This window comes from Zootoca vivipara, chromosome 6 (genome assembly GCF_965207765.1).
Source record: "Zootoca vivipara chromosome 6, rZooViv2.hap1.1, whole genome shotgun sequence".
Lineage (NCBI taxonomy): Eukaryota > Metazoa > Chordata > Lepidosauria > Squamata > Lacertidae > Zootoca > Zootoca vivipara.
Genome location: NC_142589.1, coordinates 13,528,297 through 13,544,542, shown reverse-complemented (window position 1 = coordinate 13,544,542; position 16,246 = coordinate 13,528,297). Strand labels below are relative to the sequence as shown.

The window sequence follows — 16,246 nt, the reverse complement described above, 5'->3', positions numbered from 1 at the left end:
TCCATTCCAGAAGTCCATTCGACTTCCAAAACATTCAGAAACCAAAGTACAGCTTCTGATTGGCTGCAGGAAGCTCCTGCAGCCAATCAGAAGATCCTTTGGGCATTTGGGTTCCAAAGAACGTTCAGAACACTCACTTCTGGGTTTGCGGCATTCGGGAGCCAAAATGTCCGAGTACCAAGGCGTTCCAAGGTACAACTGTACATTTTTTTGCAAAGTGATTTGCCCAAAATTAATGCTTCATTGGGGGTTATTTTCACTAAATATGTGCATTTTAATGCAAACTTTAGCCTATTTAAAACATTCAGAAAATAATAAAAATCAATTAGAACACCCGTCAACATTCTACGTGTCTGGAGAAGCTCGCCTAAACAAAAATGTTTTTAGCATAAACCTATGGATTCAAATGACAAAAAAATAGAGATTCTGGCTAAACATTGGGAAGAACTTTCTGACAGTAGGAGCTGCAGGGGGTTGGAGCAGATGACCCTTGGGGGTATCTTCCAATTCTAAAATTCTATGATTCTATTAGTAACCTGGATAAAGGCCCCTCTCTTAAGGGAACCATGCTGGTGTTGAAATAGCCTAAGTAGCCCAAGCCACTAACAAAAAGCTCACTCAACGCATTCACTTTGCTGGCTTTCCCCCAGTCACGGCTTCTGGGAGTTGTGTTTTGTTAAGGGTGCTTTTTCCATCACCCGTGTTTTTACTGAATATTTTATTTTATTTTCTGATTGTGCAAATATATGCATTTTATGTGTGCATTGATAAAAACTATTTAAAAAGGGGTGCAGGGTACTGAGGGTTGTTAAGAGAGCTCTATTCCCCCACATAGACTCACAGATTTTTAGGCGGCAGCTTCCACCAAGATCTTGTGGCAGCTCTGAGAGATCTCACCGGAAGCTGCCACCATGCAACCCCAGTAAGCAAGGCTTGGGAAGGGGTGTGTGGCACCTTCCTGTTTTTCCTCATGCGGCGATGCCCAAAGGTCATCCAATCCTGCAGTGCAGAGATCACAGGTGACAGATGGCCAACCAACCTTCCCAGGATTCTTTGGGGGAGGCCATGACTACTTAAAGCTTAAGTCATGTGACCTGTCAGCTGGTTTTCAGGCCTTACAAAGTCACAGCTTCCCTCAAAGAATCGTGGGAACTGGTTTGCTAAGGATTCTGGGAGTTATTAGGAAAGTTATATTCCCCTCCCAGAGTTCCTTGATAGTTAAACCACGTTGAGAGTTGTATTTGTGAGGGTGGGGAAAGGGGTCAACTCTCAGCACCTTTAACAGCATCCCAGAATTCGGGGGGGGGAACCAATGGCTGTTTAAATGTATAGTGCAGATGGAGCTCTATTCTAGCAATTGGGGAGGTCAGAGGGATCCCAGCTGTTCTGAGATAGCATTCTAGGAAAGGGCTGGGCCGAATGAGCTTTTGTTTCCCCCTCAGCCCAGTGACTCTGGCCTCCTCCCCTCCACACGCAAGCTGCTATTCTTATCTGTGCCCGAGTGCTAAGGACCCACAGGGTCACAGTAACACAGCAATGCTCTCTGATGTCATGCCCCTAGCGGACTGCAGAACAGCAAATGCATCCCCTTTCCATGGTGCAACCAGAGCAATCTCTTGTCTCCTTGAACAGAACGGCCTGGGAAGCCCCCCAGCTGCTTCATCCAAAGATAAAAGCTAAATGTTCTCCCTGCAATCCACTCTTCTGACCACAGGAACCAAGGGAAAAGAATGTCCAAGGCTGATGTGAAGAAGGGAGTTCTCCCAACTGTGATGTAAAGCGATGTCAACAGGCCGGCGTGACCCAGCGGGAAGGATGCAAGAGGCACTGCGCTACCTGTTGTGATCTCCAGGTGGCGCCACTCTTGAAAAAACTAAGGTCTTCAAGAGAGACCATTGGTCCTGCTGGATCAGTGTTGTCTGCATTGAGGGTCACCCCCACCCACAATCATTCTGCTTGCCCATTTCTGAACCTTTTCCAACTCTACAATATCCATTTTGAGTTGAGGCGATCAGAACTGTGAACAGTATTCCAAATGCGGTTGCACCACAGATTTGTGAAATGTCATTTTTATTTTCTATTCCTTTCCTAATGATCCCTAGCATGGAATTTGCCTTTTTCACGGGCTGCCATTACTGATATTTGTAAACCACGCTGAGAGCCGTTTTTCTTCCCTAGCAGAAGAGCAGAAAAAAACATGCTTTTAAAAGAATTAAGAATAAACAAGATTGCAGAGGACTAGAGTCCTAAAAAAGACATTTTAACTCAATACCTGCATAAAGGGACCCCTGACCATTAGGTCCAGTCGTGACCGACTCTGGGGTTGCGCGCTCATCTCACATTATTGGCCGAGGGAGCCGGCGTATAGCTTCCAGGTCATGTGGCCAGCATGACAAAGCCGCTTCTGGCAAACCAGAGCAGCACATGGAAACGCCGTTTACCTTCCCGCGGTTCCTATTTATCTACTTGCATTTTGACGTGCTTTCGAACTGCTAGGTTGTCAGGAGCTGGGACCAAGCAACAGGAGCTCACCCCGTCACAGGGATTCGAACCGCCGACTTTCTGATCAGCAAGCCCTAGGCTCAGTGGTTTAACCACAGCACCACCTGGGTCCCACTTACAATACCTGCATAGGCCTGTGCAAATCAACATGCACAGACAGCTGGGTGGATGGTATGAGCTGAATACTGTCACCTGTTCCTTGCTTTCCTGCATGTCAAGTAATTCAGTGCTATGTAGGTTTGCTTTCTTTTGGCTGAGACTTTAAAAGCTTTTGTTGTTGTAGTGAAATTTGCTTTACATACAACTTTGCAAGTCACCAAAGCCTGCACACAGAGTCTTTGGCTCTCTCCCAAACTTCAATTGCTGATTGTCACATATCCCTGCACCCTCCTCTCTGACAGGGTTGCCACTTTCCCCAAGCTCTGATGGGCATCTCATTCCAAAACAGAGAGATCCCCAGTTATCAGGAGACAATCTCCTACCCATTAGCTCCTATTGATGGAAACATCAGTCAACACACTATTAACCTCCAGTCTTAGTAGCAAGGGAATGGTTTGCCACCATGTAACTATCTATGGAAAAACAGAGGTTCGATTACCAGAGGAAGGTGCTGGAAATCAAGACAAACTCTGGAAATTATGCTTTCTGTGATCAGGAAGCTCTGCCCTGTAAAGAGCAATCAATCCTAGGTGTGCTTATTCAATAATAAATGTTATTGAGCTTGACACCCTCTTTCAGTGTGATATGGATTGTAGCCTAAATCTCAGGATGCAAGAGGCCTGCCTCTGGTTTCTCATTCATGACTGAAATTTACTCTGCATGAAATTAGAGGCACTCTCTGATTCCTTTTCTATGTTCTGGAGTTGAGTCTCCCTGTCTGACAGCTTATGGGCACTCACTTGAAAATCTAGTATTAAACCTACTGTTCCTCTAGCACAGTGATGGGCAACCTTTTGAGCTTGGTGTGTCAAAATTCGCCAAAAAACCGAGCATAACTCGGATGGTGTGTCACTTCGAGAGAAAAAAAACACCATAATTTCGCAATATTTATAGTTTAAATAACAAAAATGTATAATTGTAATATATAACTGTATTTAAGAAACCAAAAACTAATTATTTAACCAAACCAAACCAAAAACCCCTTATTTATCACAAAGTGCGCAGAGTTGTTGAGCTTTTTGGGGGGAGCTGCTGGCCAAAGTTTGAGGTTTTTGGGGGGGCGGTGCAAAACTTGCTTTGCTTTTGGGGGGGGGTGTCCCAAAGCTACTGCGCTTTTTGGGGGGGGGAAGAGAACAGAAATAAATGATGAATAATATATTCACTGGAACTAACACGCAGCACCGACATAGTCTGCCAAAGCGCAAAAAAACCCCAGCACAGAACGGGTTAAAAAACGAACGCTGTTACACCCAATCATAGTCTGCCAAAGCGCCAGAAAAAAACAGCACAGAAAGGGTTAAAAAACCAATCTCTGGCTACCAGCAGCAGCAACAACAACTGGATTTTAACAGCGGAGACAAGCTACAGCGGAGACAAGCTGTAGGAGGAGCAGGAGAACAAATGGGGGGGGGAACAACAGCGCAAACGGACTGATGGGGCGCGTGCCAGCAGTGAGGGCTCTGTGTGTCACATTTGACACGTGTGTCATAGGTTCGCCATCACTGCTCTAGCATCTGGTTCTCTGAGATATACGGCTTCTATATATGGAGGCTTTGCTTAGCTTTCAGAGGTGTGCAGTTATTTATTACATTTATGTTCCTCCTCTTCCAAGGAGCCCAAGGTGAAACACTTGTGTCTTCCCCCTTTCCTACTTTTTATCCTCACAACAACCCTGTGAGGTGGTTTATGTTGTCTCTGTCTTCTCCAAGGAGAACTAAAAGAGTGCCCTTACCTCACCCCCCTTTCTGATCTGCTTTTCGGTACCAGAGCTCAGCACCAGCAAATGCAAAAAGACTACCGTACCTCTGAGCACATGCAGAATGCACCTGAACCACCACAGTTTTTTCTCCTGGCCCACAGAGATGTTGAACCTGGGACTTTCTGCGTTCAAAGCTAATGCTGAGCTAAGGTGTTTACTTGGAAGTAAGCCTCATTTGAATGGAGAGAGACTTTTACCTCCGAGTAAACATGGCTAAGCATCAAGTGGCCATTGACTTCCATAGGATTTACTCCCAGGGAGGCGTGCATCATTGGATCTCAGCCTCCTTGTCTATATATAGCTGACCTGTACGTAAATGTTGTATTGATTATAAAGAATTTCCCCCCAAGAAAAGCATGCACTGAACTGCATTGCAGCTTATGGGTTCGATCTTCAACAGCCCATCATAGAATTCAGTGGCGTTTACTCCCAGATAAGCATGATTTGCAATTGTACTAAGTAGCTGGTATACTCAGTAGACTCATTGAAATTAATGGTCCTGAGGCAGCGTGGTGTAGTGGTTAGAGCGTTGAACTAGGACCAGCTGCTGCCTCGCAACCTAGCCTACCTCACAGGGTTGTTGTGGGGATAAAACGGGGGACACACACCATATACACCACCTTGAGCTCCTTGGAGGAAAAGGTGGGCTATAAATGCAGTAAATAAATAAGCCGATGCCATGAATTTCAACGGGGCTACTCTTGAGTAGAAGTTAGTTGGATCCGATCTTAAGGCTGTAACCCGATCTGCATTGGTAACTTGGAGGCAAGTTCCACGAAAACACGATGGCGGGCCTTACTCCCGAGTAAACCGGCTTACCGGTAGTTCTGTGCGCCGTGTGAACCTACTTTGAGCGCCTGCATTCCTAAAACCTTTACAGTATTCCCACGTAAGGGTGTGCCATTTCGGATGACTTCGACGGTGACTACGGCGATTATTATTATCGATCTCATTTAAAAAATCGTTTCCCACGGAGCATCTCATCAAAGCAATTAGCTCGCCACGCAAGAATAGCACCCAGAAAACAGTTAATTACTATCAATTTCCTCTGCGAATCGTTTCCCACGGAACATCTCAGACCAGTTGTTTCCGCCACAAAAACACCTCGACGACAATTGCATCTCTGAAAAAACAATTGGAACTATTTGCATAGCATGAAAACAACAGCAACAATCGCCTACGCCAGGGATCGACAGCGTGGCGCCCACCCGATATTGCTCGGGCCCCCGAACGCCTAACGGTACACCAGCGGCTTGCATGCCCAATAGACAGTCAGGGACGGTGGGAGTTGTAGTCCCAATATACCCCTGGAGTCCTTTATTCTGTTTATTTTTATCCCACCCTTTTCTCCCAAGGAGCTCAAGAAGGATGGCATGGTTCTCCCCCATTTAATATCCACAACAACCCTGCAGAGAGGCAGTGGCTGGTCCAAGGTCACACCCAGTGAGCTTCATGGCCGAGTGGGGGATTTTGAACCCAGGCCTCCCAGCTCCTAGTCCTGGGAACTGTAGTTTTCCTCGGAGTTACAATTCCCAGCACCCTTAACAAACTACCGTTCCCAGTGGGATTTTTTTAAGGAAGCCATGTGCTTTCAGTGCTTTCAGTGTCCTTTAGTTATTTTACTCATTTATCACATTTCTATCCCGCCTTTTCCTCCCAAGGAGCTCAAATTGGCCTATATGGGTCCCCACTTCCTTTCATCCCCACCCAACAACCCTGTGAGGTAGGTCAGGCTGAGAGGCAGCAGCCGGCCTAAAGTCTTACCCAGTGAGCTTCATGGCCGAGGGGGCCGGATTTGAACCATAGCTGTCAAGTTCTCCCTTTTTTAAAGGGAAATTCCCTTATGCTGAATAGGCTTCCTCACGAGAAAAGGGAAAACTTGACAGCTATGATTTGAACCCGGGATTCTAACCAGTGCACCGCACTGCCTTTCATATGCCGTAACTTGGATTGTTCCAACATATGCTGCAATTCTCAACTGACGCGATGAACCCGTGTGATTCCTATAGGGGTTTTACTCCCGCGGAAGGAAACGTGCGTACAGTACATTGCATCCCTGGGATCCAGTCCTTTGCAATCGCCCGGCCCCTCCCCTCCTTCGCCCTGCCCTCTGGTCTCCTTTAAGAGGAGGAGCTGGGCCGGGAAGCTGGGAGGTTATTTGGAGCCCATGTGACGCGACGCTGCTCGGCTTCTTAGTAGCGGAGACTCTGGCCTAGCGTCGGATTCAAGGCGGGGAGCGCTGGGAGTGAAGGCGATCCGAGAGACCCGGGGCTTCGCTGCCTTCTTCGTCGTTCACGGGGTTTGCAACCCACCCCGAGGTACAGGCTCCGAGCTCGTGTGCATGCGCGCACAGAGAGAGAGAGATTTGCAATATTGCTCGCAAGACTCTTTGGCCGCTTTGTTCAGGGTAGTAGGAGGAAAAAGAACCCAACTGTCCTGCAACAGCAGATTTGACACTAAGCCTTATTTTGCAACCCCCGCCAACAAAACCTCTGATCCGTCAGCAGGCTTCGAGAGGACTTTTAAAAAAATCTACCTCGGAATGGTGTGCCCCGGATTTGTTGGGAGGTAAGACCGGAAAGTGGTGGGATATATATCCAAGGGAGTTGTGTGTTTTTCCCTACCCCTCCCTGTTACAGTAAACTTGGGAGTCTCTTGATTCGGAGCCGCTGACCCTTTAGCTGCGTGTGAATGCAGAAGAGTTTTCATCCTCTCCGGATCAATGGATTCGCTGAATGTTTGACTCGCCCTGATATCGTTGTAAAGGGTTGAAAGCTGTTTAGCGAAATATAAATGCCCTTTTGGTTATTTCTTTGCTTTTGAAATGGCATAATGTTGAGGCAGCCGTCCTGAGGACACTTCCTTGACTCTTAAAAGTCCTGTAGGCATTCTGTCTGTGTGTCTTTTTTACTAAGTAAGTACAGGATCGTGGTATGAATAGATTAGTCTTGCAGAAATAAGTGTAGCTGTGGGATACCAATTTTGGAGCTAACAAATCCTGGGATGGCCTTATTATGCATGTTCCAAAAAGTTGAGCAAATTGGCGATTTGGTGTGTGTTTGTGTGTGTTAAAAGCCAAGAAAAACATATATTTCTTCCTACTCATGCCTGCTTGTATAACCAATACCTGAAAGCCACAATCCAGCACTTCTAGGAACTTGGGAGCAGCTGCCTTCTTTTAAGTCAGATCTTTGCTCAGTATTGTCTACTCTGGCTGGCAGCTGTTCCTCTGGGACTTCTGTTTTCCCCAGCCCCACTTGGAGAGGCTGAGAATCGAACCTTCGGCATGCAGAGCAATTGTTATCCCGCTGAGCCACAGTTCTTTGCAATGGGAGTTTTGATTTACATTGAAATTATAATAGAAAAGGTCACAGCTGACAGCTGGATCTCACTCTGGGTGTGTAGTTTTTATTAGATCTTCTAGCACAACTGGAAGTGGCAGCACTTTCACAGATATTTCAAACATTCTCAAGGTCTCGTAAACAGTTGCTCTTACAGAAGCAAACTTAATTTGACTCTCAGATGCACATGTGTACACTTTTCCCCCTTTCTGCCGGCTCGATCTTCCCATCAACCCTGCGAGGTAGGCCTCTGGGGAGCCACCGTTCACACCGGTGTCTGGTTTCTGCATCCTATCTGGAACTGGCCGCCTTGAGAAAACACTTCTGAAAAAGCATTCGGTGCCATCGTCATGTTTCCCAGACCCTGGGAAGCTTCCAAACTTCGGATGCTTTTCCATTCTCTGTACATCTGGAGAATGACTTGCCACAGGCCACCCACCAAGCCACTGGGCTGAGCTGGGGATCCAGCTGCCATGTTGCTGAATCCCTATAGAAAAGGGCTCAGAAATATCTCCATGGGGTTTGCTTGTTTGGGGCAGGAGTGGAGTGAAGGGAGGAGAAGAACCAGTATTTGAAAAGTTGGAGCCTGCATGATTGCTTTGGCAAAAGCATTTGCTGTTACCCAGGAGCACCAGATGTTTTTGTTTAGACCACAGCTCCCATCAGCCTGGGGCCTGTTCTTCTGCATCCTTTACCTGTGTCCCAAATTGAGCTCATAGGGTAGCTGTGTGGCTTGGTGGGAGAGCACATGATTTTCATGCAGAAGACCCCATTTTCAATCCCTGGTCTCTCCAGGCAGGCCTGGGAGAGACTCCCTGTTGGAAATCCTGGAAAGCTGCTGCCAGTCAGTGCAGGCAGTGCTAAGTTAGATGGTCAGAGGTCCTGACTTCTCCCAGCAGTTCTGTGAGACAGAGGTTGCAGTGAGTGATTTGCCTGCTCTTGGGCCCTTTATGACCGGCCCCCGACTTTGCTTCTTTCTCCGAAGTGTGTCGGGGGTGGGATCCATATCCTGTATGTCCATTTCTATTAATCAGGTTAGCTTTTAGTTGATTGAATTTGACTGCATCTGCGGGTTGTTTTTTTGTTGTTGTTTTTACAAAAAAGATAGAAGCTAAAAGCATTTTTTTTAAAGAAAGTGTTTTGATCACAGATAGCCAATGTGACTTACAAGTGCTGCTGGACTACAACTCCCATTGCCCCGGACTATTGGCCACGCTGACTGGGGCAGATGGGAGTTGTTAGTCCACCACCATCTGGAAGGCAGCAGGTTCCCTGGCCATGTTTGATTAAATTAAACGCCAGAGCAGGCACTTGTTCAGAGACACAACAGTGAGCCTCCTTTTTCTGGATGGTGCTCCCAGCTCCAAGGAGCCTTTAGACCAGAACCTGTGGACCCTCTGGGTGCTGCTGAACTAAACCTCACACCATTCCTGACCATTGAGCATGCTGACTGGGTCTGATGGGAATTGGAGTCCAACATTAGGAGATCCAAAGTTCCCCGCTCCTAATTTAGATGGTGAATGTACAGTACATATCCTAAATACTGTATATTGTTGAGGAAAGGCATTCCTTGATAGATGTGAAGGCAGGGATGCCTTTCCTAGGACGGTGCTTGCAACCTGAAATACCTGGAATAACTTGTATGGGGGGTGGGATCTGCCTGATTTTAGGGGAGCTTCTTGAAAGTGTTTTTTTTCTATTCACCTAGTAGCTGAAGTGGTTTAAGACATCGCAGCCCTATTCCCCCCCCCCCAAAAATTACATATTTAGAGAGAAGATATATTGTCTTTCTCATATAGATATAGAAAATACATTTGTTTTGTAAAAAAGAAAAACAAACCATAGTATGGAAAACCATAGCTTCTGCCCTTGAGGTGTGTGCCCAATGAAAGTACCCAATGCTTTGCCAACCTGGTGCCCTCCAGATGTTTCAGAAGGGAGAGCCCATTAGGGGTGGATAAGGTGACAGAGCATCTGCTTTGCATGCAGAAGGTCCCAGGATCAAACTCCAGTGTTTCCAGGTAGGGCTGGGAAAGAGGCCTGCCTGAAACCCTAGTGAGCTGCTGCCAGCCAGTGTAGACAATATTGAGCTAGATGGACAAATTGCCCGACTTGGTGGTAATAATAATAATAAATAAATAAAATAAATAAATAGATTTTTATACCCCGCCCTCCCCAATCAAAATCGGGCTCAGGGCGGCTGACACAGTAAAATTACAATAAGACATAAAAGAAAAAAAACCAATTAAATCAAAATGCAGGTTAAGATACAATTTAAGTTTAAAAATTTAAAAATACAGCCTCATTTTAAAATAGCCCAAATCAAAACCATAGAGAGGAAAACATAGGGGTTAGACTGAGTCCAGCCCAAAGGCCAGGCGGAACAGCTCCGTCTTGCAGGCCCCGTGGAAAGATGTCAAATCCCGCAGGGCCCTGGTCTCCTGTGAGAGAGCGTTCCACCAAGTCGGGGCCAGTACTGAAAAGGCCCTGGCCCTAGTTGAGGCCAATCTAACCACCTTATGGCTCGGGATCTCCAAAATGATGTTATATGTGGACCTTAAGGTCCTCCGTGGGGCATACCAGGAGAGGCGGTCCCGTAGGTATGAGGGTCCTAAGCCGCATAGGGCTTTAAAGGTCAAAACCAGCACCTTAAATCTGATCCTGTACTCCACCGGGAGCCAGTGCAGCTGGTAAAGCACTGGATGAATGTGGTCCCGTGGCAGGGACCCTGTAAGGAGCCTCGCCGCAGCATTCTGCACCCGCTGGAGTTTCTGGGTCAGCTTCAAGGGCAGCCCCGCGTAGAGCAAGTTACAATAATCAAGCCTGGAGGTGATCGTCGCATGGATCACTGTGGCCAGATCAGGGCGAGAAAGGTAAGGGACCAACTGCTTGATACGGCGGAGATGGGAAAATGCCGCCTTAGCTGTGGCTGCAACCTGCGCCTCCATGGAAGGGGAGGCGTCGAAGGTTACACCCAAACTCTTGACAGAAGGCACTTTCCTATGTTCCTTAAAGCCAGATGCCCAAATCACTCACTACCTCTTTCTCTCTGCCTTCCAAACATTATTCTGCGAACCGCCCTGAGACTCCCAAGTATAGGGCGGTATATAAATTCTATTAATAATAAATAAATAAATACCATACTTTTCTGTGTATAACACGCCCCCATGTATAAGATGCCCCCTGTTTTGGGGGACTCCAAATTGAGAAAATGGGGGGGGGAGATTGTATCCGTGTAGAAGATGGCCCACAATTTTGAACATAGTTTTAAAATAAAAATACCCAGTCTTCTACATGGAAAAAGTATGGTAATTTACGACCTTGTAGCCTTAACAGAGAGGAGTCAAGCACATGAGACTTCTTGTGAAAATCTGGCTTCTAATTAAATATTATATATATATATATATATATATATATATATATATATATATATATATATATTTGCCGTTCTGCTATTAGGTTGTCTCTAACTTTTAAGTCCTGCTCCAGGTAGACCCATTGAAATGAATGGGGCTAGAGGTGGTTCCTGGCCATTCATTTTGAGGGGTCTGCTAGTGAGTAGGGCTAGCACTGAGTACAGCCGGTTGTCTCGCCCATCTTCCAGGGCTGTCCCGATGAAAGTGCCAGACGCCATTCTTCTCGTGAGAATTTTGCAGCGGAGGGCACCCTGTAATTGTCCCCAACGATTAGCTTCAGGGTTGAGCAACAACATGCTTCGTTTTATCGGCAGGCCGGGGCAATTAGCATGTTGCAGAGAAACACTTCCCAGCCAGAGGTCAGGGTGTGCAGCTCCGGAATGCAGGTGATGTCGCTTCAGCTTTCAGAGTAAAACAGAAACAAAAATCCCGCCTCGAAGGGAGAGCAGTATTTATTTAGTATGTGTGCTGAGTCACAGAGGGGTCCCAGTGACAGATCTAAGAAATCTGCAGGAGAAACCTAGGAAAAGCTTGACTTACTCCAACTCTTGGTCCATCTTGCTAGCTCCATTGGGGGCGAGGGAATCCAGGGAGAACTTTGTCTTCCTGTAACTTCAGGTCTGGCAGTAGATGCATTTAAATAAAACCTGAAAAGGCCTTTGTCTTAGAATTGGAGAACAGCATGTCTTATCCGAGGAACAAGACAAGTGTGCTAATTTATTACTAGGAAGCAAGATGTGATACTCAGTTCGTTCTTTCTCTCTTTCTCCCCTTCCTGTCCCGAACCCAGATGATCCCAGTTTCCTCGTGTGACTTGCAGGGCCTCTAACTGCTTCTGTGCCTGGTTCCCCCTCTTCCTCTATACAATGCATGGCTCTGGATGCATTGCACCCCCCCCTCCAGCGCACCATGTGCAATGCTCAGTGCAAGTATCGCTCTTAAACCTGTCAGATGAACTGCTCAGATCAGCAGATTGGGGGGGGGGCATAGGCGTCAGGCCAAAGGGGGTCCATGTAGCCAAGGACCCTGTCCTCACAGTCGCCAGCCACATGCCCCAGTGGGAAGCAGGACCTGCGCACATCAGAATTCTCCCCACCTGTGATTCCCAGCAAGGGGGTTCAGAGGCACAGAGTACAGGTTGATCAAACATAGCCGTTGTGGTCTGTAGAGTTCTCCACGGATCTCTGTAATCCTCCTTTAAAGCCATCACTACATGTCAAGGGAGTGAATTCTGTAACTATGCGCTGTGCTAAACAAAAGCCTGTCATGGATTTCCCACAGTTCAGCTTCATTGGATCATCCTATTGGGTTACAGTCTTAAGAGGGAGAGGCACGTCTCTCCGTTTTCTGTGTTGATCTTTACTAAACCTTGATAGTGTGAGCGTGTCTGTCCTGACATGTTTATTTATAACCCATCTATTTCTCCAAGGAGCTCAAGGTGGCGTACGTGGTTCTCCCCCTCCTCATTTAATCCCCACACAACAACCCTGCGAGGCAGGGATTGGCCCAAGGTCACACTCAGGGAGTTTCATGGCCAGTTGGGGGATTTGAATCCTGGTCTCCTGGGTCCCAGTCCAATAATGCAACCACGGCACTTTAATAAAATCTATGAGGGGAAAGCAAAACAAACACCAGCTCTCAGAATCCTTTGGGGGAAGCCATTGCTGCTTAAAGTCACATGGCATTGCTTTAAGGATAGAGTGCAGATGGGCAACTGGAGGGGGTTTAAAGTAAGCGTTGCACTTCCATGGAAAAGCAAAAGCAGGGGGAATGTTTGGTGCGTGTTTGGAGGCTGTGGCTGACATGTTCCAAACAAATTTCTGTCTTCTAAGCCACCCTGGTTAGTGGCCATCACTGCCTCCTGTGGGAGGGAGTTCCATAGTTTAACAATGTCATTTTTTTTGTCTCCCATGATTCCTCCGTTATTCAACTTCACTGGATGTCCACAATTTCTTATGTTATGATAGAGAAAATCTTGCTCCCTATCCACTTTCTCTGCACTGCCACCTCTTCTATCATGTCATCTCTTACTTGCTTTTGAATCTACTTAGAGACGTAACAGGCTTGGGATAACTATTGGACTAAGCTGGGGGTTACCAAAACTCTGGTTCCGAGACCACCAATGGCCCACAAGCTTCATTCAGGGGGTTTGTGGCATGTCTGCATCAAATATTTGTATTAAATTTCTTAAACACTGAATTATATTGCATCACAATTTGATTTGTGGGATGCATATTGTAATGTGATAAGATTGCAATATATGGGAAATAAAAGGAGCAATAAAAAAATCATACAGTTCCTAGCACAGAGTGTTACAATTGTTACAGCAGGCGGCAAAATCGTTAAGTCGTCCACTTGAGACCACCTGCAATTTTCAAATGCTTTGTGGGTGCAGAAAAGTTTGGGAACTACGTAGGCTAGGTCATTTTCAAAAAAATTGTTTAGCCGAGTGTCCTCTCCCCTTGGTTTTGCTTTTCTACAAAGATTTTTGGTGGGAGGCATTCACAGAATAGAAAATAGTCCACGGTAGACAAAACAATGAAATGTTATGTCCTTTATAACAATAAGCAGCAAGATATTTTTAAAAGGAACATCAACAGGTGGTTGTGATGGAGTTCTATTGCAAACATCTGCAGATGCGTCAGGGGTATTAATCAGAAGCTAATGTGAATTCAGGAGGGGCCATAGCTCAGCTGGTAGAGCATCTGCTTTGCAGGCAGAAGGTCCCAGGTTCAATCCCTGGCATCTCCAGGTAAAACTTGGAACATCTGTGTGAAACCCTGGAGAGCTGCTGCCAGTCAGTGTAGATGATACTGAGTTAGGTGGACCGACAATCTGAATCCATATAAGGCACCTTCTTATGTTCTTAATAAATATGGTGTTGAAAGACTAAGAGAGCAAGCTAGGTGAATCAGCAGCCCCAAGTAGTGTTGGACAGTTCTGGCACCACCACCAAGAAGCCATTGCCAATTGTGCCTCAGCTCTATGAATGCCAGTTTTTGTGTGCTGCGTGGACCGTTCTGCAGATCCTTCTGCTAGAGTTTGCAACAAATTACATCAAGCAGCTTTTCTTCTGGTTAATGCCTGATGCTAAACCATGGTTTGTTCAAGCTGTGGTTTATTTTAACAAACCATGTTTCTCCAAGGTTTGGGTCATTTTCCAGCTCCTCGTACCTTCGTAGCTTGGCGTAAGTCTGTGACAGGATGGGGGAACCATTGTTAAGGGATGGTACTGGGTTCACATGTAACAACTCAGCCACCATTAGGCAAATCAAGACTCAACTGACAACAAGCCATGGTTTGATATTGTGGTTTGTTAGCAGTAAGCAAGCCACAGCTAAGCTATTGGGCAGGGTTCATGCATGACACTAAGCTGTAGTCTAACAAACCATTGTTTAGTGTGGCATCCAAACCAGGCCACTTGATTGGTTGGCAGGCTCACCATACTTCCATTTTAAGTCTCCCCCTTAAAAATAAATGATCCCACTGTTTGTGGAACAGAGGCTTGTTTATAGTTTAAGGTATCCCTGAAGCAGAACATTAACTTGCATGAATCTGACCCTTGGGCCATCTAACCCAGTGCTGTCTGGTCTGACAGGCAGTGACTCTCCAAAGTCTCGGGTAAACAGTCTTTCCTGGCACCTGTTATATTAACTAGAGATAAGAGGACTGAACCTTCAACCTTTGCTATGCAAAGCAAGTGCTTTTCTGCTGCTGGGGCAAGGAGCCCATTTACTGCTTAGCAAAGTGAACTTCTAAGGTGATGGATGTGAGGTGCTAAGAGCTCTTGAAAGCTGAGCGCTTTCCTGTGGTTGCACATGGAGTGAGCTTCCTGAGAACATTACCTTTTGAGTTCCTTCCTTTCTTTTTTTCTTTTTGAAGTATGCAAGATTCCAGCCTTTAGTGATTAAAACAAAGACCTATGGAAGCATGTGAAAGTGTGCAGGGATGCTAAACTGAATTCCTGCTGGGTACGATTTTGATGCCTTGCCCTGAGGTTATTAGCATCTGTCTGTCTCGGGAGACAACGGAGGAGTGCTCCTTTGGGGGTGAATCTGTTGGAAGGTTGCAGCCTGCTGTGGATGTAGAGATTGAGACAGGAGAGACATGTTTTGTTGCAGCCAGGACAGATGAAAGCGTGCTGCTGCAGATGCACCATGACGTTTCTTGTCTCTGCACTCCTCCCAGCGGTCATTCCTCCTTTAGTCAGCAAGAATAAGGATGTTGTTGCTTTCTGAAATAAGCTGGATTTCGCCACCTTGCCAGCACAGATTTGTCTCACCGTTGTGCAAGAATCTTTTCTTGCAGTTGTGATTGCTCTGGGCTGCCAATGCATGTGAGAATCCGCCTTATTTTTTTTCCCCTTTCCAGTGCGCCATGCTCATAAAAAATAAATAAACCTGATCGCTGTAGCCATCAGAATTTCTATTCTTGGGTTCTACAGGCACAGGTGTTGAGCAGAGCGCTTTATTCCTTTGGCTGGGGACAGCACACTGCTGTGTAAACAGTGTCCGCTTACAGGCCATCCCTCTAGAATGCAAAAGGTCACTCACAGCGACGGCTTAAAAACAAGATCAGGCAAGTTTGTGTTGTGTGGGACTGCGGTTACGCCAAGCCCCTTAGTTTCGGGACAGGGGCTCCCACTCAGAATGCCTTAGCCTTGGTCTTGCCCCCTGGCAAAGACCATGTGGTTTGTCTTCTACACTGATTTCTATCTCAGAGGCATGGCATTATTCTATCCTTAGGCCCATGATGCAGTGCGAATTCTGAAGATATGGAGGTGTGGCTCCATAATAGTGTCTGTCAATCTGAACTTTTTCAGTGGTTTATCATTGTAGATTGTGGCATCAGTGCAGTTGGTTTCATTTGATATCATATACTCCTTCAGTTAACTTTCTTGACCCTTATCCAAAAATGCATCCTGGAACCCTTTCTGATCTCTTAAACGGTGATCTTGTGTTACTAGCAAAATTTAATTTGTGTTTCCTGTAAGAAGAATGGGCTCCACATAGACAATAGTAAGATAAACTTGGAACTCGGCAAACAAAGATACTGTAATCAGTTAGTCA

The 16,246-nt window shown here is 46.2% G+C and overlaps 1 protein-coding gene across 2 annotated transcripts in view; it reads left to right on the top strand.

Annotated features, from left to right (window-relative positions):
* The first annotated feature begins 6,580 nt into the window (after positions 1–6,580).
* SPSB1 (splA/ryanodine receptor domain and SOCS box containing 1) overlaps positions 6,581–16,246 on the top strand; it is a 31,517-nt gene continuing 21,851 nt past the window's right edge. The window contains exon 1 of one of the 2 annotated variants that reach the window (XM_035119044.3): positions 6,581–6,988. The gene's annotated coding sequence lies outside the window, so the exon portion shown is untranslated. The remainder of the gene's footprint in view (positions 6,989–16,246) is intronic. The other variant, XM_035119045.3, reaches the window with a different exon arrangement.